Source organism: Phyllobates terribilis, unplaced genomic scaffold (genome assembly GCF_046119375.1).
Source record: "Phyllobates terribilis strain yellow unplaced genomic scaffold, ASM4611937v1 Scaffold_416__1_contigs__length_1633014, whole genome shotgun sequence".
Taxonomy (NCBI): domain Eukaryota; kingdom Metazoa; phylum Chordata; class Amphibia; order Anura; family Dendrobatidae; genus Phyllobates; species Phyllobates terribilis.
In genome coordinates this window covers 859446-881838 of record NW_027363176.1, presented here as the reverse complement: position 1 = coordinate 881838, position 22393 = coordinate 859446, and the positions used below count along the sequence as shown (strand labels likewise).

The window sequence follows — 22393 nt, the reverse complement described above, 5'->3', positions numbered from 1 at the left end:
AGATTCCTAGGTCACAGGTGGACGCTGAAGAGAGGCAGAAGAAGACTCGGCAGGAAAGTGGGGAGGAGGGCGAAGGCTCAGACTCAGAGGGGGAAAGCCAAAAACAAGATGGTGGTAGGGGAAGAGACCATGCGGTGCCCAAGATGGAGGAAAAGGGGCGGAGCCAGAAGAAAGTTGGTTTGAGGGAGGGGCTGGAAGTAATAAACAAAGTAGCTGATGTGCATGGCCCGGGTGATGGGATGGATTTGTCTAATATGGCGGAGTCAGTGAATCCTGTTTTGGGAAGAGATGGGGGTGAGGAAATGGAGGTTTTGGAGGAGGAGGATTCTGATTCGGATGGAACTATAACCCCTCAGCAGCGTGATAGGGTTAACAGTGATTGGAGTGAAAATGAGGAGGAAGATGATGGCAAGGAGGAGAGTTATGCCTCCGTGATTAAAAGAAGTAAGGTGGAGGGGTGTTGGTCTGGGGGGCAGGAAGATCCAGTCTCCCTAAGACCAGGTTATTCTAACAGGGACTCGAGTTCTGAGTCGCCTGATATACGTAGAAAAGTGGGTGGCAGGAGTGGGTTTTCTCCTGGTTCATGATGGATCGGGTATGGTGGAGATTTTTTCCTGTTGTTATGATGGCGATGTGTGTTGCTTCTCTGAATGTACGAGGGATTGGTTCTGCTTGTAGGAGAGCAGGGATACTGGAGTACATTGAGAGTGTGAATGCAGATATTGTCTGTCTGCAGGAATGTGTAATTAAATCTGCCCCGCATGAGAGTGAGTGGAATAAGGGGCAATCTTTTTGGTCCCCATGCTCAGAAAACAGGAATGAAGGGGTGGGCATTTTACTGTGTAATTCCAGTCTAAAGGTTTTAGAGTTTAAAGTAATCATACCTGGGAGATGTTTGTTTTTATTAGTGGATTTTTTAGGTCAGCGGGTACGGGTTTTTAATGTTTATGCCCCTGCTGATAAACAAGCAAGAGTTGGGTTTTTGGAGTCTCTAAAGTTGTTTTTACCAGGCAGAGACTTCACTATAGTGGCTGGAGATTTTAATTGTGTCAGATCCGCAAAAGATCGTAAGAGCTCTACGGAAGGTAGGACTGATGTTACGTCTAATATTTTAAATCAGATTGTGCAGGATTTACGCTACACGGATGCTGGTCTGATGGTTGGGCCAAGTGATAAGTTCACATACATATCAGATAGTGGACGTAGTGTTTCCCGAATTGACTATGTTTTTATGTCTGAAGGGATTAAGGTGGCCAAGTGCAACCACGTGATGACGACTTTTTCTGACCACAAGATGATAGTGGTAGATCTGTGTATAGCTGAGTCCCTGGCTTTTGGAAAGGGACTCTGGAAGCTGAACGTAAGCCTGCTGGAAGAGGAGAGTGTTAAGGTTGGTTTTAATAAAGTGTTTTTGTCTTGTGTGTCTGAACAGCACCTTTTTAAAGATTTGCTAGAGTGGTGGGACTGGGCTAAGGAGAAATTTGCATGTTATTTTAAAGGGGTGTGTTTTAGGAGAGCGAAAGCCAAAAGGGATCATGATGCTGCTGTTATTTCAAAATTGGAAGTACTCCATAAGTTTAAGAGAGCGGGGATGGAGGTGGATAAAGAGATTGCAGATTTGAAGGACGAACTGAAGAAGATACTTATTGAAAAAGGGAAGACTATTATGTTTAAGGCAAAAATAAAGCACATGGAGGAAAATGAGCAATGTTCGAGATACTTTTTTAAAAAATGTTTTAAACCTAAAGGGGTTTTTAAGTCTGTTTTTTCTCCTGCAGGGGAGGTATCTGGGGATGAGATGATTGGCAGTATTCTTTCCTTTTATGAAACACTCTTCTCTAACGATAGTAGAGCCAGTGATGCGGAAATTAATGATTATTGCAAAGTATTAACTAATAATATTCCTGAGGAGAAAATTGGGTTTTTAAGTGAGGAGGTTGGGAAAGATGAAATTAGACGGGCAGTGGATGGCTTGGCGAAAGGCAAGACGCCAGGCTGTGATGGTCTTCCTGCTGAATTTTATGTTAGATTTTGGGATATTATAGGTGTGGAGTTTTCCCGGGTGGTGCAATATGGTTTTACTCATGGGATTTTATCGGTTTCTATGCGTAGGGGGATTGTTACGCTGATTCATAAGAAAGGGGACATGAGGGATATTAAAAATTGGAGGCCCATAACATTGTTAAACAGTGATTACAAAATTATTTCTAAAATTGTGGCTGGTAGACTGGCAGATGTGATAGGTGATATGGTGGGGGAGTATCAGGCATGTGCAGTGCCTGGTAGGAAAATTTCAGATAATTTGCTGCTTCTAAGAGACTTAATTTATCAGGCTAATTTGAATAAGAATGCTCTTTTGTTACAGTCGGTGGACCTGGAGAAAGCCTTTGATAAAATATCACATAGATTTTTGTTCTCTGCTTTAAGTCACCTTGGTGTTCCGGATAAATTATTGATGGTCATTAAGAGTTTTTATTGTGGGGTCAGTAGCCAGATTTTAGTTAATGGGCATGTGAGTTCCAGTTTTAATATTTTATCGGGAGTTAGGCAGGGTTGTCCCCTGTCACCAATTCTTTTTATCTGTGTGGTGGAGGCCCTTTTAAAAAGTGTGCAAGTTGACAAGTGTGTGGCTGGTGTTTTTATTCCTGGGGGATCCGGGGGTCCAGTCAAGTCTTTAAGTTATATGGATGATATTGTTTTTACTTGTGGTTCACAGGCGGATCTCAATAGAGTGAATTTGCACGTAAGGATTTTTTGTTGTGTGGCTGGTATGGCGGTGAATTGGGGAAAGTGCCAGCTTTGTAACTTTGGGAGGCAGGTTGAGGTTAACGTGGCAGGAGTGGAGAGTAGGGAGGAAATTGAGGTTCTTGGTGTCATCTTTGAGAAGGAACTGAAAGGGAAAAGCAGCCTGAAGATTCTAGAAGACAAAATGGATCAGAAGTTGAACTTTTGGAAACTAAGGAACCTGTCGCTGAGAGGGAAAGTGCTGGTAATCAAGTCTGTGATTCTCCCGCTTCTGCTGTACACTGCTTTGATTTTCCCACCTGCTGTGCTTTGGACAAAGAGAGTGACAAGGAAACTGTTTGTGTTTTTTTGGGGATCCAAAATGGAGAAACTAAGAAGAGGAATGGTTATGTGTTCTGTGGAAAATGGGGGTTGTGATTTTCCTAACATTGACTTATTTTTAAGAATGCATTATTTTTTGAACATTTATAAATTATCCCAGTGCAATAACAGGACTGCGGACATGTGCAAATATTTAGCAGGACGGCTTTTCCAGAAATGGAGCTGGTGTGAGAAGGATTTAAGAAAACCAGTTTCGTTTGTGATACCGTTTTTTTATGTGGTGCTTAGGTCCTTCTATGATCAAAATGGGATAAGCTCCATGGTTAGACCGGACAAAAAACTGATTGTCTCAGGTATTAAGAAGAAGGAGATGTTATGTGATGTGCCGTTTTGTAATAATGCACAGTCTGGACAGGTGTGGAAGCTTTTTTTCCTGCGTGGAATCAGCAACAGACAGAAGGATGTAAACTGGATGGCGTTGCATGGATGCTTGCCAACAAGGGCTTTTTTGAATGACCGGGGGATAAAGGTTCAAGAACTATGTCCTAGGGAAGGTTGCAATAAGGTGGAAACAATACAGCATATTTTTTGGGACTGTTTTTTTGCTAAAAAAGTTTTTACCTTGTTGTCACGTATGTTTGTTGCTTTAGTTGGTTTTCATTGTTTCGATTTTGAAAGGATTTTAATAGGTCAAGATTTTAAGTACTCGCAAAGGAAGCGGGCAAGCTGGATTATTTTTGTCATATATAAAGAGGTTTTATGGGACGTTCGGAATTTGGTGATTTTTAAAAAGATTGTTTTTTCCCCCATGGAATGCAGAAAGATTTTTCTTGCTAGACTGTTTTATGCCTATTTATTGGATAAAAAGAAGTATGGTGAGACAGCAGCAGAAGCACTCTGGAACTTTTCACATTGGACTTCTTACAGTAAGTAACAGTTAATTGCAGGGTTGTGTTTTTTGGGATTTTGTTTTTGGTTTTCCGAATGATGATTTGAGAACCCGTTATGTGAATATGCGCTATGATGCATAAATTAATGTGGGTCTTAATCTGAGGAAAAAGAAAAAAATCTGTTCTTATCAGTTTAATATCTGATATGTCCCCTATCTGGGGACCATATATTAAATGGATTTTTAGAACAGGGAGATGGAAAAAGAGCTTGCTCTGTCCACTCCACGCATTGACCTGGTATTGCAGTATCTCCAGGACCGGTGCACCCCTTCTTTAATGCAGTTTCTAAAATCAGAAAGAATTGAATTCAATGTTTTTTGTTCATTTTGCTTGTTTGTCGGATTTTGGGATGGACTCTTTGGCTTTGCTTTTCTTCTCCTCATTGGATTTTTCATGTTCAAAGTTGCAGAAGCCAGATTACAAGCTCATTTTGGTTCAACTTCAGCAACTGTGCATTGCATTGCCATGTAATGTGATGCAATGCTATCTTTCTAGCTCTCCCTTTTTACTTCCTTTTGGATAAACAGACATATTAGGCAAGCATTTTGGAGCTTTCACCTAAATATCTACAGGTGGTGAGATAAGCTGCACAATATAATTGACCTTTCAGTATATTGTTGCACACACACCATCTATTTAGCAAATGCCCTTGTTATCAACAGCAGCCTTTTAAACTCACCTGAGCTAACAGGTATGTGCGCTGGTTACTCTGCTGCGCTTAAAATTTCTTTTTTGGTTTGCTACAATGCCTTTTCTGAAACGTTGTCTCCTTCTGCTGGAACACTGACTTCTTTCATTTAATGCCTGCAGACTATAAAAGAGAACCCAACCCAAAAAGTTTGGTTGATTAGTCTGTGGCATTCTGTTAAACTGTTGCTTATGGCGGTCTCTGTGAGCTTCTCAGCGACATTCAGCCAGCCAGGTATCCTGCCTGCAGTAGATGGAATGTGGCAATGGAACGCTGGCTGCGCGTGTCATAATAGGCTCTGAGCCTTTATATACCTGTGCACAGCAGCAGCCACCTTCAGTCTGCTGCTGGACAGCCAGCAGCAGCAGCAGCAGGAGAGGTATGTAATCAGGAGCCCTCCTGCTAAGGGTAGACAGCTGCTCGTTCCACCCCACCCCCCGCCTTAATTGGTTCTCCTCCCTTCCAACGGTGTTGAGGCGGGTGGGAACAGCAGGGGGTGAAGGTGCTGTGTTTAAAGAGGTGGAGTTATGCAGATCTAAAACGCGTGGATTGCAGCAGCAGCAAGCCGAAAAGTGCAGGCATGTAAGGGATCTAGAGGTTGACAACATGTCTTCTTAACGGGAGTCCAGGAGCTCATCTCCACAAATGGACTTTTCAGGATCCTTGGGTGGCTCCGTAGTTTGAAACCAATTCTGGTTATCGCTTCTCGGCCTTTTGGCTAAGATCAAGTGTAGTATCTGTTCTTATCAGTTTAATATCTGATACGTCCCCTATCTGGGGACCATATATTAAATGGATTTTTAGAACAGGGAGATGGAAAAAGAGCTTGCTCTGTCCACTCCACGCATTGACCTGGTATTGCAGTATCTCCAGGACCGGTGCACCCCTTCTTTAATGCAGTTTCTAAAATCAGAAAGAATTGAATTCAATGTTTTTTGTTCATTTTGCTTGTTTGTCGGATTTTGGGATGGACTCTTTGGCTTTGCTTTTCTTCTCCTCATTGGATTTTTCATGTTCAAAGTTGCAGAAGCCAGATTACAAGCTCATTTTGGTTCAACTTCAGCAACTGTGCATTGCATTGCCATGTAATGTGATGCAATGCTATCTTTCTAGCTCTCCCTTTTTACTTCCTTTTGGATAAACAGACATATTAGGCAAGCATTTTGGAGCTTTCACCTAAATAACTACAGGTGGTGAGATAAGCTGCACAATATAATTGACCTTTCAGTATATTGTTGCACACACACCATCTATTTAGCAAATGCCCTTGTTATCAACAGCAGCCTTTTAAACTCACCTGAGCTAACAGGTATGTGCGCTGGTTACTCTACTGCGCTTAAAATTTCTTTTTTGGTTTGCTACAATGCCTTTTCTGAAACGTTGTCTCCTTCTGCTGGAACACTGACTTCTTTCATTTAATGCCTGCAGACTATAAAAGAGAACCCAACCCAAAAAGTTTGGTTGATTAGTCTGTGGCATTCTGTTAAACTGTTGCTTATGGCGGTCTCTGTGAGCTTCTCAGCGACATTCAGCCAGCCAGGTATCCTGCCTGCAGTAGATGGAATGTGGCAATGGAACGCTGGCTGCGCGTGTCATAATAGGCTCTGAGCCTTTATATACCTGTGCACAGCAGCAGCCACCTTCAGTCTGCTGCTGGACAGCCAGCAGCAGCAGCAGCAGGAGAGGTATGTAATCAGGAGCCCTCCTGCTAAGGGTAGACAGCTGCTCGTTCCACCCCACCCCCCGCCTTAATTGGTTCTCCTCCCTTCCAACGGTGTTGAGGCGGGTGGGAACAGCAGGGGGTGAAGGTGCTGTGTTTAAAGAGGTGGAGTTATGCAGATCTAAAACGCGTGGATTGCAGCAGCAGCAAGCCGAAAAGTGCAGGCATGTAAGGGATCTAGAGGTTGACAACATGTCTTCTTAACGGGAGTCCAGGAGCTCATCTCCACAAATGGACTTTTCAGGATCCTTGGGTGGCTCCGTAGTTTGAAACCAATTCTGGTTATCGCTTCTCGGCCTTTTGGCTAAGATCAAGTGTAGTATCTGTTCTTATCAGTTTAATATCTGATACGTCCCCTATCTGGGGACCATATATTAAATGGATTTTTAGAACAGGGAGATGGAAAAAGAGCTTGCTCTGTCCACTCCACGCATTGACCTGGTATTGCAGTATCTCCAGGACCGGTGCACCCCTTCTTTAATGCAGTTTCTAAAATCAGAAAGAATTGAATTCAATGTTTTTTGTTCATTTTGCTTGTTTGTCGGATTTTGGGATGGACTCTTTGGCTTTGCTTTTCTTCTCCTCATTGGATTTTTCATGTTCAAAGTTGCAGAAGCCAGATTACAAGCTCATTTTGGTTCAACTTCAGCAACTGTGCATTGCATTGCCATGTAATGTGATGCAATGCTATCTTTCTAGCTCTCCCTTTTTACTTCCTTTTGGATAAACAGACATATTAGGCAAGCATTTTGGAGCTTTCACCTAAATAACTACAGGTGGTGAGATAAGCTGCACAATATAATTGACCTTTCAGTATATTGTTGCACACACACCATCTATTTAGCAAATGCCCTTGTTATCAACAGCAGCCTTTTAAACTCACCTGAGCTAACAGGTATGTGCGCTGGTTACTCTGCTGCGCTTAAAATTTCTTTTTTGGTTTGCTACAATGCCTTTTCTGAAACGTTGTCTCCTTCTGCTGGAACACTGACTTCTTTCATTTAATGCCTGCAGACTATAAAAGAGAACCCAACCCAAAAAGTTTGGTTGATTAGTCTGTGGCATTCTGTTAAACTGTTGCTTATGGCGGTCTCTGTGAGCTTCTCAGCGACATTCAGCCAGCCAGGTATCCTGCCTGCAGTAGATGGAATGTGGCAATGGAACGCTGGCTGCGCGTGTCATAATAGGCTCTGAGCCTTTATATACCTGTGCACAGCAGCAGCCACCTTCAGTCTGCTGCTGGACAGCCAGCAGCAGCAGCAGCAGGAGAGGTATGTAATCAGGAGCCCTCCTGCTAAGGGTAGACAGCTGCTCGTTCCACCCCACCCCCCGCCTTAATTGGTTCTCCTCCCTTCCAACGGTGTTGAGGCGGGTGGGAACAGCAGGGGGTGAAGGTGCTGTGTTTAAAGAGGTGGAGTTATGCAGATCTAAAACGCGTGGATTGCAGCAGCAGCAAGCCGAAAAGTGCAGGCATGTAAGGGATCTAGAGGTTGACAACATGTCTTCTTAACGGGAGTCCAGGAGCTCATCTCCACAAATGGACTTTTCAGGATCCTTGGGTGGCTCCGTAGTTTGAAACCAATTCTGGTTATCGCTTCTCGGCCTTTTGGCTAAGATCAAGTGTAGTATCTGTTCTTATCAGTTTAATATCTGATACGTCCCCTATCTGGGGACCATATATTAAATGGATTTTTAGAACAGGGAGATGGAAAAAGAGCTTGCTCTGTCCACTCCACGCATTGACCTGGTATTGCAGTATCTCCAGGACCGGTGCACCCCTTCTTTAATGCAGTTTCTAAAATCAGAAAGAATTGAATTCAATGTTTTTTGTTCATTTTGCTTGTTTGTCGGATTTTGGGATGGACTCTTTGGCTTTGCTTTTCTTCTCCTCATTGGATTTTTCATGTTCAAAGTTGCAGAAGCCAGATTACAAGCTCATTTTGGTTCAACTTCAGCAACTGTGCATTGCATTGCCATGTAATGTGATGCAATGCTATCTTTCTAGCTCTCCCTTTTTACTTCCTTTTGGATAAACAGACATATTAGGCAAGCATTTTGGAGCTTTCACCTAAATAACTACAGGTGGTGAGATAAGCTGCACAATATAATTGACCTTTCAGTATATTGTTGCACACACACCATCTATTTAGCAAATGCCCTTGTTATCAACAGCAGCCTTTTAAACTCACCTGAGCTAACAGGTATGTGCGCTGGTTACTCTGCTGCGCTTAAAATTTCTTTTTTGGTTTGCTACAATGCCTTTTCTGAAACGTTGTCTCCTTCTGCTGGAACACTGACTTCTTTCATTTAATGCCTGCAGACTATAAAAGAGAACCCAACCCAAAAAGTTTGGTTGATTAGTCTGTGGCATTCTGTTAAACTGTTGCTTATGGCGGTCTCTGTGAGCTTCTCAGCGACATTCAGCCAGCCAGGTATCCTGCCTGCAGTAGATGGAATGTGGCAATGGAACGCTGGCTGCGCGTGTCATAATAGGCTCTGAGCCTTTATATACCTGTGCACAGCAGCAGCCACCTTCAGTCTGCTGCTGGACAGCCAGCAGCAGCAGCAGCAGGAGAGGTATGTAATCAGGAGCCCTCCTGCTAAGGGTAGACAGCTGCTCGTTCCACCCCACCCCCCGCCTTAATTGGTTCTCCTCCCTTCCAACGGTGTTGAGGCGGGTGGGAACAGCAGGGGGTGAAAGTGCTGTGTTTAAAGAGGTGGAGTTATGCAGATCTAAAACGCGTGGATTGCAGCAGCAGCAAGCCGAAAAGTGCAGGCATGTAAGGGATCTAGAGGTTGACAACATGTCTTCTTAACGGGAGTCCAGGAGCTCATCTCCACAAATGGACTTTTCAGGATCCTTGGGTGGCTCCGTAGTTTGAAACCAATTCTGGTTATCGCTTCTCGGCCTTTTGGCTAAGATCAAGTGTAGTATCTGTTCTTATCAGTTTAATATCTGATACGTCCCCTATCTGGGGACCATATATTAAATGGATTTTTAGAACAGGGAGATGGAAAAAGAGCTTGCTCTGTCCACTCCACGCATTGACCTGGTATTGCAGTATCTCCAGGACCGGTGCACCCCTTCTTTAATGCAGTTTCTAAAATCAGAAAGAATTGAATTCAATGTTTTTTGTTCATTTTGCTTGTTTGTCGGATTTTGGGATGGACTCTTTGGCTTTGCTTTTCTTCTCCTCATTGGATTTTTCATGTTCAAAGTTGCAGAAGCCAGATTACAAGCTCATTTTGGTTCAACTTCAGCAACTGTGCATTGCATTGCCATGTAATGTGATGCAATGCTATCTTTCTAGCTCTCCCTTTTTACTTCCTTTTGGATAAACAGACATATTAGGCAAGCATTTTGGAGCTTTCACCTAAATAACTACAGGTGGTGAGATAAGCTGCACAATATAATTGACCTTTCAGTATATTGTTGCACACACACCATCTATTTAGCAAATGCCCTTGTTATCAACAGCAGCCTTTTAAACTCACCTGAGCTAACAGGTATGTGCGCTGGTTACTCTGCTGCGCTTAAAATTTCTTTTTTGGTTTGCTACAATGCCTTTTCTGAAACGTTGTCTCCTTCTGCTGGAACACTGACTTCTTTCATTTAATGCCTGCAGACTATAAAAGAGAACCCAACCCAAAAAGTTTGGTTGATTAGTCTGTGGCATTCTGTTAAACTGTTGCTTATGGCGGTCTCTGTGAGCTTCTCAGCGACATTCAGCCAGCCAGGTATCCTGCCTGCAGTAGATGGAATGTGGCAATGGAACGCTGGCTGCGCGTGTCATAATAGGCTCTGAGCCTTTATATACCTGTGCACAGCAGCAGCCACCTTCAGTCTGCTGCTGGACAGCCAGCAGCAGCAGCAGCAGGAGAGGTATGTAATCAGGAGCCCTCCTGCTAAGGGTAGACAGCTGCTCGTTCCACCCCACCCCCGCCTTAATTGGTTCTCCTCCCTTCCAACGGTGTTGAGGCGGGTGGGAACAGCAGGGGGTGAAGGTGCTGTGTTTAAAGAGGTGGAGTTATGCAGATCTAAAACGCGTGGATTGCAGCAGCAGCAAGCCGAAAAGTGCAGGCATGTAAGGGATCTAGAGGTTGACAACATGTCTTCTTAACGGGAGTCCAGGAGCTCATCTCCACAAATGGACTTTTCAGGATCCTTGGGTGGCTCCGTAGTTTGAAACCAATTCTGGTTATCGCTTCTCGGCCTTTTGGCTAAGACCATTTGGTTGCAGCCTGATAGGTGCGAGTTCTCTGGAGGAATCCAGGCCTTTTTGCGAAAGGATTTGGCGATTTTCTGTGGTAATATACCGACAGGTTTTGAAGATGAACTTCGTGAAGAATACTATCCGAATTGGAGTGGATCCATCAGTTTCCGAGAGGAATAATGTGTCCTTCATCGTGGAGAAACTTTTGGAAGGAAAAGCTGGAGCAAAACGAGGCGACTTCTACAGCGTCAACGAGTTTCCTAAATTAGGTACATATGACGTGACTTTTGTAGAAGAAAATACCTGCCTTGATGTGTTTGAGTGGCTTCGGAGTCACACTGATGATCCTTTTTTGGAAGGGGTGTGGTTTGAACCCTTGTTTGGACTTCAAGAAAAGATTGTGTGGGTAACAGTTTATAACCCTTTTACTGAGCCAGCATTGCTTGAAGGCTTCCTTGCACGGTACTGTGATTATGTGCGTAAAGGGGAAAAGCAGTTTAATTCTTTAGGTATTTTCAACTGCAAATACAAGTTTCGGGTGAAACTGAAGAAGGATCCTGGAAGTGTGGGAGGCTTTAGACATCCTCCTGCGAATTTTTCTGTGGCGGGACATAGGGGCTTCCTTTACTATGTAGGGCAGCCTATGTATTGCAGGAAATGTTACTGCTTTGGACATGTGCAGGATGCATGTAAGAAAGGGCAATGTTGCCGTAACTGCAAAGAGGAGGGGCATGTGGCAAGTGCGTGCCCGAAGCCCAAGGCTTGTGACATGTGTGGAAGTGGTGAGCACATGTTTAAAGATTGCCCGCAGGGTGTGCCCAGGAAAACTGATAAGGAGAGGAAGAAGGAGGAGGAGGAGAGGAGGGTTTTGCAGCAGATAGAAAGAGAAACTGCTAGAATGGAGAGAGAGCAGAGGAGGCGGAGTGAAAGGTCTGCCCCTGAAACTGTGAGTCTGAGGCCTGCTTACCAGAAGGAGAAAAAGGCACCTAAAATGGAGAAGGAGCTTGTGAAAGAATTGAGGAGAATGGAGGGGCAGATGAATGCAGCGGGAGAAGGAAGGTGTCCAGATACGTTGGACTTTCAGGACGCTGTAGATGCTGCAGATTGTATGGAAACTGGGGAAGGGTCATCACACCCTTCAGATCCTGAGAATATTGAGGAGTACTTCTCCGATGAGGGTGGGGGGAGTAGAAAGTGTCACAGGGAGGGTGGTGGGGCAAATGATGAAGAAGATATCAAGGCACCGCAGCGAAAAGTGGGTGCCAAGAAAGCAAGGTGGGGTGATGGTGATGCTGCTAGCGGCTCGGAAACGAGTTGCTCGGTTCAGATGGTGGAAGAAGATAGTGGGGGTGCTGGTTAAGGTTGCCTTGCAATATGCGTGATAATGCCTATTATAAGCTTTGACTTAAGTCAAAGGCTTTTTCTTGTGAGTGGAGTTTTTGTAGTGTTTTTGTAACTTTTCTGTTTTCGTTTTTTTTTAGGAGGTTTAAAAAAGGAAAAAATGGGTTTTACTATAATTTCACAAAATGTGAGAGTGTTTAAAAATAAGGCCAGGAGGGCTGCAATTTTTGATTTTTTGGCTATGAAGAATGCATCGATTTTTTGTTTGCAAGAGTGTGGAGTGGTGGATGGGGTGAGAGGAGATGAATGGTCTCATGGAGCATCTGTGTGGTCGGGGAGTGCATGTAATAAAAATGATGGTGTGGGGATTTTAGTTAAAGGGAGGGAGGTGGTTTTGAGTGATTATGTGGTGACTGATGTGGGGAGGTGCATTTTAGCAAATTTTGAGTATAAAAATGTTAAATTTTGTGTTATTAATGTTTATGCGCCGGTGGAGAAAAATGACCGGAAAAAGTTATTTGAAAAAATTAAACTTTTTGTTCCGGGAAGAATGCCTGTGGTGATTGTGGGTGATATGAATTGTGATGTGGGGAGAGTGAATGTGGATGTGTCTGGGAAAACTTTGTTAGAGTTGGTTAGTGATTTTGATTTGCATGATATGCAAAGTGTATGTAAAGTGAGGCCTTTGTTAAATACCTTCTTTTCCGAAAGTGGAAGAATACAATCTAGATTGGATTACTGTTTTATTTCAAAAAATATGATTCCTGTTGACTATAAGCAGGAGAATGTTTTGTTTTCAGATCATGTGTGCATGTCGTGTGAGTTGGATGTGAATGTGAATGGGGTGTTTGGGAAAGGTTTGTGGAAGTTGAATGTTAAGTTATTGGAGTATGAGGAAGTAAGAAAGGAATATGCAAGACGGTATGAGGAGTGGTGTGAGTGTAAAAATGGTTTTGGGAATGTTTGTGGGTGGTGGGATTGGGTTAAAAAACAGACAAAAAATTTTTTCAAAAATTTGGGTTATAAGATGGCAGCAGTCAAGAGGAGACATTTTGTGAGTTTAAATGCACGTTTAAGTTTCTTGTATAAATTGAGGGAGGGAGGGATGGAGGTGGAGGAGGATATTTTACAAGTGAAAAAGGAGGTTCATGAGTTCTTGTTGGAAAAAGGGAGGAGTATTGTCTTTAGAGCAAAAGTTGATAATTTGGAGTATGATGAAAAATGTTCACGTTTTTTTTTCAAGAAGGTTTTTGGGAAAAAGCAAAATATGTGTGTGTTGAATGGAGCAGATGGAAGCGAGGTGAGTGGAGAGGATATGTGTGAGGAAGTGGCAAAGTTTTATGAGGATTTGTATGCTGTAAAGTGGAGGGATGAGTGTTTGGAGAATGATGTTTTGAGTACGTTAGAGAGTAAATTGAATGAGGCGGAAAGAGAGAGGGTGATGGATGCTGTGACAAGTGATGAAGTATGGAAGGTTATGTGTAGTATGGCTTTGAATAAGACGCCGGGGGGGGATGGTCTTCCAGTAGAATTTTACCGCATGATGTGGGATGTGATTGGGAGTGATTTTGTGGATTTTTGTAAGTATATGTGGGAAAATATGGAGGTGGCAGGTAGTATGCGTGCAGGTATGGTTGTATTGATTCTGAAAAAGGGTGATTTGAAGAGTCTGAAAAACTGGAGGCCAATAACATTATTGAACTGTGATTATAAGATCTACGCAAAATTAATGGCAAATAGGATGCGTGATGTGATAGAGAGTGTGATTGGGGATGAGCAGTGTTGTGCAGTACCTGGGAGACGGATTCACGAGTGTGTGTGTATATTGAGAGATTGTCTATGGGATTGTATGAGCCGGAAGAAGAGTGTGTTTTTGTTGAGCCTGGATTTTGAAAAGGCATATGATAGGTTGTCGCATGGTTTTTTGTTTAGAGTGTTGCTGAGAATGGGTTTTCCTGCTGATTTTGTTGGGAGAGTGAGAAGTCTATATACAGATATTTATAGTTGTGTTTTAATGAACGGTTATGTCGGTAGGAGAGTGAATGTGCATTCGGGCGTGAGGCAGGGGTGTCCGTTATCCCCTGTGGCTTTTATTTGTGCAAATGAACCTTTGTTGTGTATGTTGAGGAAGGATAAAGTGGTTCGAGGTGTGCAAGTGCCGGGAGGTGGAGGAAGAGAGTGGAAGGTGAGTGGTTATATGGATGACGTGTGTGTATTATGTGATTCTGAATGTTCGGTGAGGCGGGTGAAGTTGTTAGTGTCTATCTTTTGTGGTGCGTCTGCATTTAAAGTGAATTGGGAAAAGAGTGAGTGTAAGGTTTTTGGAAGTGGTATTTTGAGTAGAGATGTAGGTGTGAACGTAGTGAATGCACCCATTAAGGTTTTGGGAGTGAAGTTTTCAGAAAGATTGGATGGGAAAGAAAGTTGGGATGACGCGAAAGAGAAGGTTGAAAAGAAGTTATGTTTTTGGAAGTTGAGAAGCCTTACTTTCTTTGGAAAAATCTTAGTCATTAAAAGCGTGGTGTTGCCTATTTTTTTATATGTTGCAGTTGTGTTTCCACCAGGTTATATGGTTTTGAGAGGATTGAATAGGATTTTGTTTGTTTTTTTGTGGAATTCTAAAATGGAGAGGGCGCGGAGGGAAGTGTTGGTGGAGCGTATGGAGAAAGGTGGTTTGGGTTTTCCAAATTTAGAAGTTTTTTTGGGTGTGAATATTGTGGTGTTTGTGCTGAAAGTGATTATGGGCGATGGAAAGTTTTCATGTATGTGTGGATATTTATTTGGGGCTTATTCTTTTCGTTTGAAGTGGAGAGAGAGGGATTTGCGGTGTCCGGTTGCTTTTGAGGTGCCCGTGTGGTATGTGTGGGTTTATAAGTTTTTGGTGAAGTATGAGTTGTGTGATGTGGATGTGAGGTTGTTGGGAAATAAGAAGGCTGTGTACAGGATGATTGAGTGTAGAGAAATGGAGAGTGGAATAAATTTGGTGAGAGGGTGTGATGTGCAAAAAGTATGGAAGAAGGTGCGGATGGGTGGTATGACAAATAAGCAGAGTGAGGTTGTGTGGCAGTCTTTGCATGGAGTGTTGCCAGTAAGAGAGTTTCAGAGGAATAGAGGTTTAGTGAGGAGTGAAACGTGTCCAAGAAATGGCTGTGGTGGAAGGGAAAGTGTGTTGCATGTTTTTTGGAATTGCCAGTATGCTAGAGATGTGATTGGGAGAATGGGGCCTTTGTGTAAAGAATTGTGTGGTGTGAATTTGTTGTCCTTTGAGTTGTTTATGTTTGGTTTGGGAATATGTGATGGGACGAAGGAAAGAGTCTTGTGGTTGATGCTTGCGTGTATAAAGGAAGTGTTATGGGATGTGAGGAATGTGTATGTGTTTAAAAGGAAGGAAATTGCTGTAAAGGATAGTGTGAAGGTGATTATGGGGAAGATGTATGTGTGTTTCTTATGGGACAAAAAGAGGAGAGGGGAAGTGGATGCGGAGGGAATATGGAAAGTTAAAAAGTGGAGATATTTTGTAAATACTTCTTGATCTTGTTTTCTGTGTAAGGTTTAAAAAGAAGAAATAAAAATTTTTCCGGTGATGATGGGAGCAGCATTTGTGTCGTTGAGATGATGCAGATGTTTGGAAGGAAGTTCCTTTGGTCGTGACTATAGACCGTGGATTTCCCCATCTGAGGGAAAAAAAAAAAAAAAAAAAAAAAAAAAAAAAAAAATCTGTTCTTATCAGTTTAATATCTGATACGTCCCCTATCTGGGGACCATATATTAAATGGATTTTTAGAACAGGGAGATGGAAAAAGAGCTTGCTCTGTCCACTCCACGCATTGACCTGGTATTGCAGTATCTCCAGGACCGGTGCACCCCTTCTTTAATGCAGTTTCTAAAATCAGAAAGAATTGAATTCAATGTTTTTTGTTCATTTTGCTTGTTTGTCGGATTTTGGGATGGACTCTTTGGCTTTGCTTTTCTTCTCCTCATTGGATTTTTCATGTTCAAAGTTGCAGAAGCCAGATTACAAGCTCATTTTGGTTCAACTTCAGCAACTGTGCATTGCATTGCCATGTAATGTGATGCAATGCTATCTTTCTAGCTCTCCCTTTTTACTTCCTTTTGGATAAACAGACATATTAGGCAAGCATTTTGGAGCTTTCACCTAAATAACTACAGGTGGTGAGATAAGCTGCACAATATAATTGACCTTTCAGTATATTGTTGCACACACACCATCTATTTAGCAAATGCCCTTGTTATCAACAGCAGCCTTTTAAACTCACCTGAGCTAACAGGTATGTGCGCTGGTTACTCTGCTGCGCTTAAAATTTCTTTTTTGGTTTGCTACAATGCCTTTTCTGAAACGTTGTCTCCTTCTGCTGGAACACTGACTTCTTTCATTTAATGCCTGCAGACTATAAAAGAGAACCCAACCCAAAAAGTTTGGTTGATTAGTCTGTGGCATTCTGTTAAACTGTTGCTTATGGCGGTCTCTGTGAGCTTCTCAGCGACATTCAGCCAGCCAGGTATCCTGCCTGCAGTAGATGGAATGTGGCAATGGAACGCTGGCTGCGCGTGTCATAATAGGCTCTGAGCCTTTATATACCTGTGCACAGCAGCAGCCACCTTCAGTCTGCTGCTGGACAGCCAGCAGCAGCAGCAGCAGGAGAGGTATGTAATCAGGAGCCCTCCTGCTAAGGGTAGACAGCTGCTCGTTCCACCCCACCCCCCGCCTTAATTGGTTCTCCTCCCTTCCAACGGTGTTGAGGCGGGTGGGAACAGCAGGGGGTGAAGGTGCTGTGTTTAAAGAGGTGGAGTTATGCAGATCTAAAACGCGTGGATTGCAGCAGCAGCAAGCCGAAAAGTGCAGGCATGTAAGGGATCTAGAGGTTGACAACATGTCTTCTTAACGGGAGTCCAGGAGCTCATCTCCACAAATGGACTTTTCAGGATCCTTGGGTGGCTCCGTAGTTTGAAACCAATTCTGGTTATTGCTTCTCGGCCTTTTGGCTAAGATCAAGTGTAGTATCTGTTCTTATCAGTTTAATATCTGATACGTCCCCTATCTGGGGACCATATATTAAATGGATTTTTAGAACAGGGAGATGGAAAAAGAGCTTGCTCTGTCCACTCCACGCATTGACCTGGTATTGCAGTATCTCCAGGACCGGTGCACCCCTTCTTTAATGCAGTTTCTAAAATCAGAAAGAATTGAATTCAATGTTTTTTGTTCATTTTGCTTGTTTGTCGGATTTTGGGATGGACTCTTTGGCTTTGCTTTTCTTCTCCTCATTGGATTTTTCATGTTCAAAGTTGCAGAAGCCAGATTACAAGCTCATTTTGGTTCAACTTCAGCAACTGTGCATTGCATTGCCATGTAATGTGATGCAATGCTATCTTTCTAGCTCTCCCTTTTTACTTCCTTTTGGATAAACAGACATATTAGGCAAGCATTTTGGAGCTTTCACCTAAATAACTACAGGTGGTGAGATAAGCTGCACAATATAATTGACCTTTCAGTATATTGTTGCACACACACCATCTATTTAGCAAATGCCCTTGTTATCAACAGCAGCCTTTTAAACTCACCTGAGCTAACAGGTATGTGCGCTGGTTACTCTGCTGCGCTTAAAATTTCTTTTTTGGTTTGCTACAATGCCTTTTCTGAAACGTTGTCTCCTTCTGCTGGAACACTGACTTCTTTCATTTAATGCCTGCAGACTATAAAAGAGAACCCAACCCAAAAAGTTTGGTTGATTAGTCTGTGGCATTCTGTTAAACTGTTGCTTATGGCGGTCTCTGTGAGCTTCTCAGCGACATTCAGCCAGCCAGGTATCCTGCCTGCAGTAGATGGAATGTGGCAATGGAACGCTGGCTGCGCGTGTCATAATAGGCTCTGAGCCTTTATATACCTGTGCACAGCAGCAGCCACCTTCAGTCTGCTGCTGGACAGCCAGCAGCAGCAGCAGCAGGAGAGGTATGTAATCAGGAGCCCTCCTGCTAAGGGTAGACAGCTGCTCGTTCCACCCCACCCCCCGCCTTAATTGGTTCTCCTCCCTTCCATCGGTGTTGAGGCGGGTGGGAACAGTAGGGGGTGAAGGTGCTGTGTTTAAAGAGGTGGAGTTATGCAGATCTAAAACGCGTGGATTGCAGCAGCAGCAAGCCGAAAAGTGCAGGCATGTAAGGGATCTAGAGGTTGACAACATGTCTTCTTAACGGGAGTCCAGGAGCTCATCTCCACAAATGGACTTTTCAGGATCCTTGGGTGGCTCCGTAGTTTGAAACCAATTCTGGTTATCGCTTCTCGGCCTTTTGGCTAAGATCAAGTGTAGTATCTGTTCTTATCAGTTTAATATCTGATACGTCCCCTATCTGGGGACCATATATTAAATGGATTTTTAGAACAGGGAGATGGAAAAAGAGCTTGCTCTGTCCACTCCACGCATTGACCTGGTATTGCAGTATCTCCAGGACCGGTGCACCCCTTCTTTAATGCAGTTTCTAAAATCAGAAAGAATTGAATTCAATGTTTTTTGTTCATTTTGCTTGTTTGTCGGATTTTGGGATGGACTCTTTGGCTTTGCTTTTCTTCTCCTCATTGGATTTTTCATGTTCAAAGTTGCAGAAGCCAGATTACAAGCTCATTTTGGTTCAACTTCAGCAACTGTGCATTGCATTGCCATGTAATGTGATGCAATGCTATCTTTCTAGCTCTCCCTTTTTACTTCCTTTTGGATAAACAGACATATTAGGCAAGCATTTTGGAGCTTTCACCTAAATAACTACAGGTGGTGAGATAAGCTGCACAATATAATTGACCTTTCAGTATATTGTTGCACACACACCATCTATTTAGCAAATGCCCTTGTTATCAACAGCAGCCTTTTAAACTCACCTGAGCTAACAGGTATGTGCGCTGGTTACTCTGCTGCGCTTAAAATTTCTTTTTTGGTTTGCTACAATGCCTTTTCTGAAACGTTGTCTCCTTCTGCTGGAACACTGACTTCTTTCATTTAATGCCTGCAGACTATAAAAGAGAACCCAACCCAAAAAGTTTGGTTGATTAGTCTGTGGCATTCTGTTAAACTGTTGCTTATGGCGGTCTCTGTGAGCTTCTCAGCGACATTCAGCCAGCCAGGTATCCTGCCTGCAGTAGATGGAATGTGGCAATGGAACGCTGGCTGCGCGTGTCATAATAGGCTCTGAGCCTTTATATACCTGTGCACAGCAGCAGCCACCTTCAGTCTGCTGCTGGACAGCCAGCAGCAGCAGCAGCAGGAGAGGTATGTAATCAGGAGCCCTCCTGCTAAGGGTAGACAGCTGCTCGTTCCACCCCACCCCCCGCCTTAATTGGTTCTCCTCCCTTCCAACGGTGTTGAGGCGGGTGGGAACAGCAGGGGGTGAAGGTGCTGTGTTTAAAGAGGTGGAGTTATGCAGATCTAAAACGCGTGGATTGCAGCAGCAGCAAGCCGAAAAGTGCAGGCATGTAAGGGATCTAGAGGTTGACAACATGTCTTCTTAACGGGAGTCCAGGATCTCATCTCCACAAATGGACTTTTCAGGATCCTTGGGTGGCTCCGTAGTTTGAAACCAATTCTGGTTATCGCTTCTCGGCCTTTTGGCTAAGATCAAGTGTAGTATCTGTTCTTATCAGTTTAATATCTGATACGTCCCCTATCTGGGGACCATATATTAAATGGATTTTTAGAACAGGGAGATGGAAAAAGAGCTTGCTCTGTCCACTCCACGCATTGACCTGGTATTGCAGTATCTCCAGGACCGGTGCACCCCTTCTTTAATGCAGTTTCTAAAATCAGAAAGAATTGAATTCAATGTTTTTTGTTCATTTTGCTTGTTTGTCGGATTTTGGGATGGACTCTTTGGCTTTGCTTTTCTTCTCCTCATTGGATTTTTCATGTTCAAAGTTGCAGAAGCCAGATTACAAGCTCATTTTGGTTCAACTTCAGCAACTGTGCATTGCATTGCCATGTAATGTGATGCAATGCTATCTTTCTAGCTCTCCCTTTTTACTTCCTTTTGGATAAACAGACATATTAGGCAAGCATTTTGGAGCTTTCACCTAAATAACTACAGGTGGTGAGATAAGCTGCACAATATAATTGACCTTTCAGTATATTGTTGCACACACACCATCTATTTAGCAAATGCCCTTGTTATCAACAGCAGCCTTTTAAACTCACCTGAGCTAACAGGTATGTGCGCTGGTTACTCTGCTGCGCTTAAAATTTCTTTTTTGGTTTGCTACAATGCCTTTTCTGAAACGTTGTCTCCTTCTGCTGGAACACTGACTTCTTTCATTTAATGCCTGCAGACTATAAAAGAGAACCCAACCCAAAAAGTTTGGTTGATTAGTCTGTGGCATTCTGTTAAACTGTTGCTTATGGCGGTCTCTGTGAGCTTCTCAGCGACATTCAGCCAGCCAGGTATCCTGCCTGCAGTAGATGGAATGTGGCAATGGAACGCTGGCTGCGCGTGTCATAATAGGCTCTGAGCCTTTATATACCTGTGCACAGCAGCAGCCACCTTCAGTCTGCTGCTGGACAGCCAGCAGCAGCAGCAGCAGGAGAGGTATGTAATCAGGAGCCCTCCTGCTAAGGGTAGACAGCTGCTCGTTCCACCCCACCCCCCGCCTTAATTGGTTCTCCTCCCTTCCAACGGTGTTGAGGCGGGTGGGAACAGCAGGGGGTGAAGGTGCTGTGTTTAAAGAGGTGGAGTTATGCAGATCTAAAACGCGTGGATTGCAGCAGCAGCAAGCCGAAAAGTGCAGGCATGTAAGGGATCTAGAGGTTGACAACATGTCTTCTTAACGGGAGTCCAGGAGCTCATCTCCACAAATGGACTTTTCAGGATCCTTGGGTGGCTCCGTAGTTTGAAACCAATTCTGGTTATCGCTTCTCGGCCTTTTGGCTAAGATCAAGTGTAGTATCTGTTCTTATCAGTTTAATATCTGATACGTCCCCTATCTGGGGACCATATATTAAATGGATTTTTAGAACAGGGAGATGGAAAAAGAGCTTGCTCTGTCCACTCCACGCATTGACCTGGTATTGCAGTATCTCCAGGACCGGTGCACCCCTTCTTTAATGCAGTTTCTAAAATCAGAAAGAATTGAATTCAATGTTTTTTGTTCATTTTGCTTGTTTGTCGGATTTTGGGATGGACTCTTTGGCTTTGCTTTTCTTCTCCTCATTGGATTTTTCATGTTCAAAGTTGCAGAAGCCAGATTACAAGCTCATTTTGGTTCAACTTCAGCAACTGTGCATTGCATTGCCATGTAATGTGATGCAATGCTATCTTTCTAGCTCTCCCTTTTTACTTCCTTTTGGATAAACAGACATATTAGGCAAGCATTTTGGAGCTTTCACCTAAATAACTACAGGTGGTGAGATAAGCTGCACAATATAATTGACCTTTCAGTATATTGTTGCACACACACCATCTATTTAGCAAATGCCCTTGTTATCAACAGCAGCCTTTTAAACTCACCTGAGCTAACAGGTATGTGCGCTGGTTACTCTGCTGCGCTTAAAATTTCTTTTTTGGTTTGCTACAATGCCTTTTCTGAAACGTTGTCTCCTTCTGCTGGAACACTGACTTCTTTCATTTAATGCCTGCAGACTATAAAAGAGAACCCAACCCAAAAAGTTTGGTTGATTAGTCTGTGGCATTCTGTTAAACTGTTGCTTATGGCGGTCTCTGTGAGCTTCTCAGCGACATTCAGCCAGCCAGGTATCCTGCCTGCAGTAGATGGAATGTGGCAATGGAACGCTGGCTGCGCGTGTCATAATAGGCTCTGAGCCTTTATATACCTGTGCACAGCAGCAGCCACCTTCAGTCTGCTGCTGGACAGCCAGCAGCAGCAGCAGCAGGAGAGGTATGTAATCAGGAGCCCTCCTGCTAAGGGTAGACAGCTGCTCGTTCCACCCCACCCCCCGCCTTAATTGGTTCTCCTCCCTTCCAACGGTGTTGAGGCAGGTGGGAACAGCAGGGGGTGAAGGTGCTGTGTTTAAAGAGGTGGAGTTATGCAGATCTAAAACGCGTGGATTGCAGCAGCAGCAAGCCGAAAAGTGCAGGCATGTAAGGGATCTAGAGGTTGACAACATGTCTTCTTAACGGGAGTCCAGGAGCTCATCTCCACAAATGGACTTTTCAGGATCCTTGGGTGGCTCCATAGTTTGAAACCAATTCTGGTTATCGCTTCTCGGCCTTTTGGCTAAGATCAAGTGTAGTATCTGTTCTTATCAGTTTAATATCTGATACATCCCCTATCTGGGGACAATATATTAAATGGATTTTTAGAACAGGGAGATGGAAAAAGAGCTTGCTCTGTCCACTCCACGCATTGACCTGGTATTGCAGTATCTCCAGGACCGGTGCACCCCTTCTTTAATGCAGTTTC

The 22393-nt window shown here is 43.5% G+C and overlaps 10 non-coding genes and 1 pseudogene across 10 annotated transcripts; all 11 read left to right on the top strand.

The window, feature by feature from the left end:
* The first annotated feature begins 4093 nt into the window (after positions 1 to 4093).
* On the top strand, positions 4094 to 4287 carry LOC141227183 (U2 spliceosomal RNA). Its single transcript, XR_012294280.1, has one exon. It is a non-coding gene; the product is annotated as a U2 spliceosomal RNA (small nuclear RNA).
* Positions 4288 to 5402: 1115 nt separating this feature from the next.
* LOC141227611 (U2 spliceosomal RNA) lies at positions 5403 to 5593 on the top strand. The gene has a single exon (XR_012294600.1). It is a non-coding gene; the product is annotated as a U2 spliceosomal RNA (small nuclear RNA).
* A 1115-nt stretch (positions 5594 to 6708) lies between these two features.
* On the top strand, positions 6709 to 6899 carry LOC141227610 (U2 spliceosomal RNA). Its single transcript, XR_012294599.1, has one exon. It is a non-coding gene; the product is annotated as a U2 spliceosomal RNA (small nuclear RNA).
* A 1115-nt stretch (positions 6900 to 8014) lies between these two features.
* On the top strand, positions 8015 to 8205 carry LOC141227609 (U2 spliceosomal RNA). Its single transcript, XR_012294598.1, has one exon. It is a non-coding gene; the product is annotated as a U2 spliceosomal RNA (small nuclear RNA).
* A 1115-nt stretch (positions 8206 to 9320) lies between these two features.
* On the top strand, positions 9321 to 9511 carry LOC141227608 (U2 spliceosomal RNA). Its single transcript, XR_012294597.1, has one exon. It is a non-coding gene; the product is annotated as a U2 spliceosomal RNA (small nuclear RNA).
* A 6134-nt stretch (positions 9512 to 15645) lies between these two features.
* On the top strand, positions 15646 to 15848 carry LOC141227264 (U2 spliceosomal RNA; annotated as a pseudogene).
* A 1115-nt stretch (positions 15849 to 16963) lies between these two features.
* On the top strand, positions 16964 to 17154 carry LOC141226949 (U2 spliceosomal RNA). The gene has a single exon (XR_012294062.1). It is a non-coding gene; the product is annotated as a U2 spliceosomal RNA (small nuclear RNA).
* A 1115-nt stretch (positions 17155 to 18269) lies between these two features.
* LOC141227605 (U2 spliceosomal RNA) lies at positions 18270 to 18460 on the top strand. The gene has a single exon (XR_012294595.1). It is a non-coding gene; the product is annotated as a U2 spliceosomal RNA (small nuclear RNA).
* Positions 18461 to 19575: 1115 nt separating this feature from the next.
* LOC141227604 (U2 spliceosomal RNA) lies at positions 19576 to 19766 on the top strand. The gene has a single exon (XR_012294594.1). It is a non-coding gene; the product is annotated as a U2 spliceosomal RNA (small nuclear RNA).
* Positions 19767 to 20881: 1115 nt separating this feature from the next.
* Positions 20882 to 21072, top strand: LOC141227603 (U2 spliceosomal RNA). The gene has a single exon (XR_012294593.1). It is a non-coding gene; the product is annotated as a U2 spliceosomal RNA (small nuclear RNA).
* A 1115-nt stretch (positions 21073 to 22187) lies between these two features.
* On the top strand, positions 22188 to 22378 carry LOC141226971 (U2 spliceosomal RNA). Its single transcript, XR_012294084.1, has one exon. It is a non-coding gene; the product is annotated as a U2 spliceosomal RNA (small nuclear RNA).
* Positions 22379 to 22393: the final 15 nt, after the last annotated feature.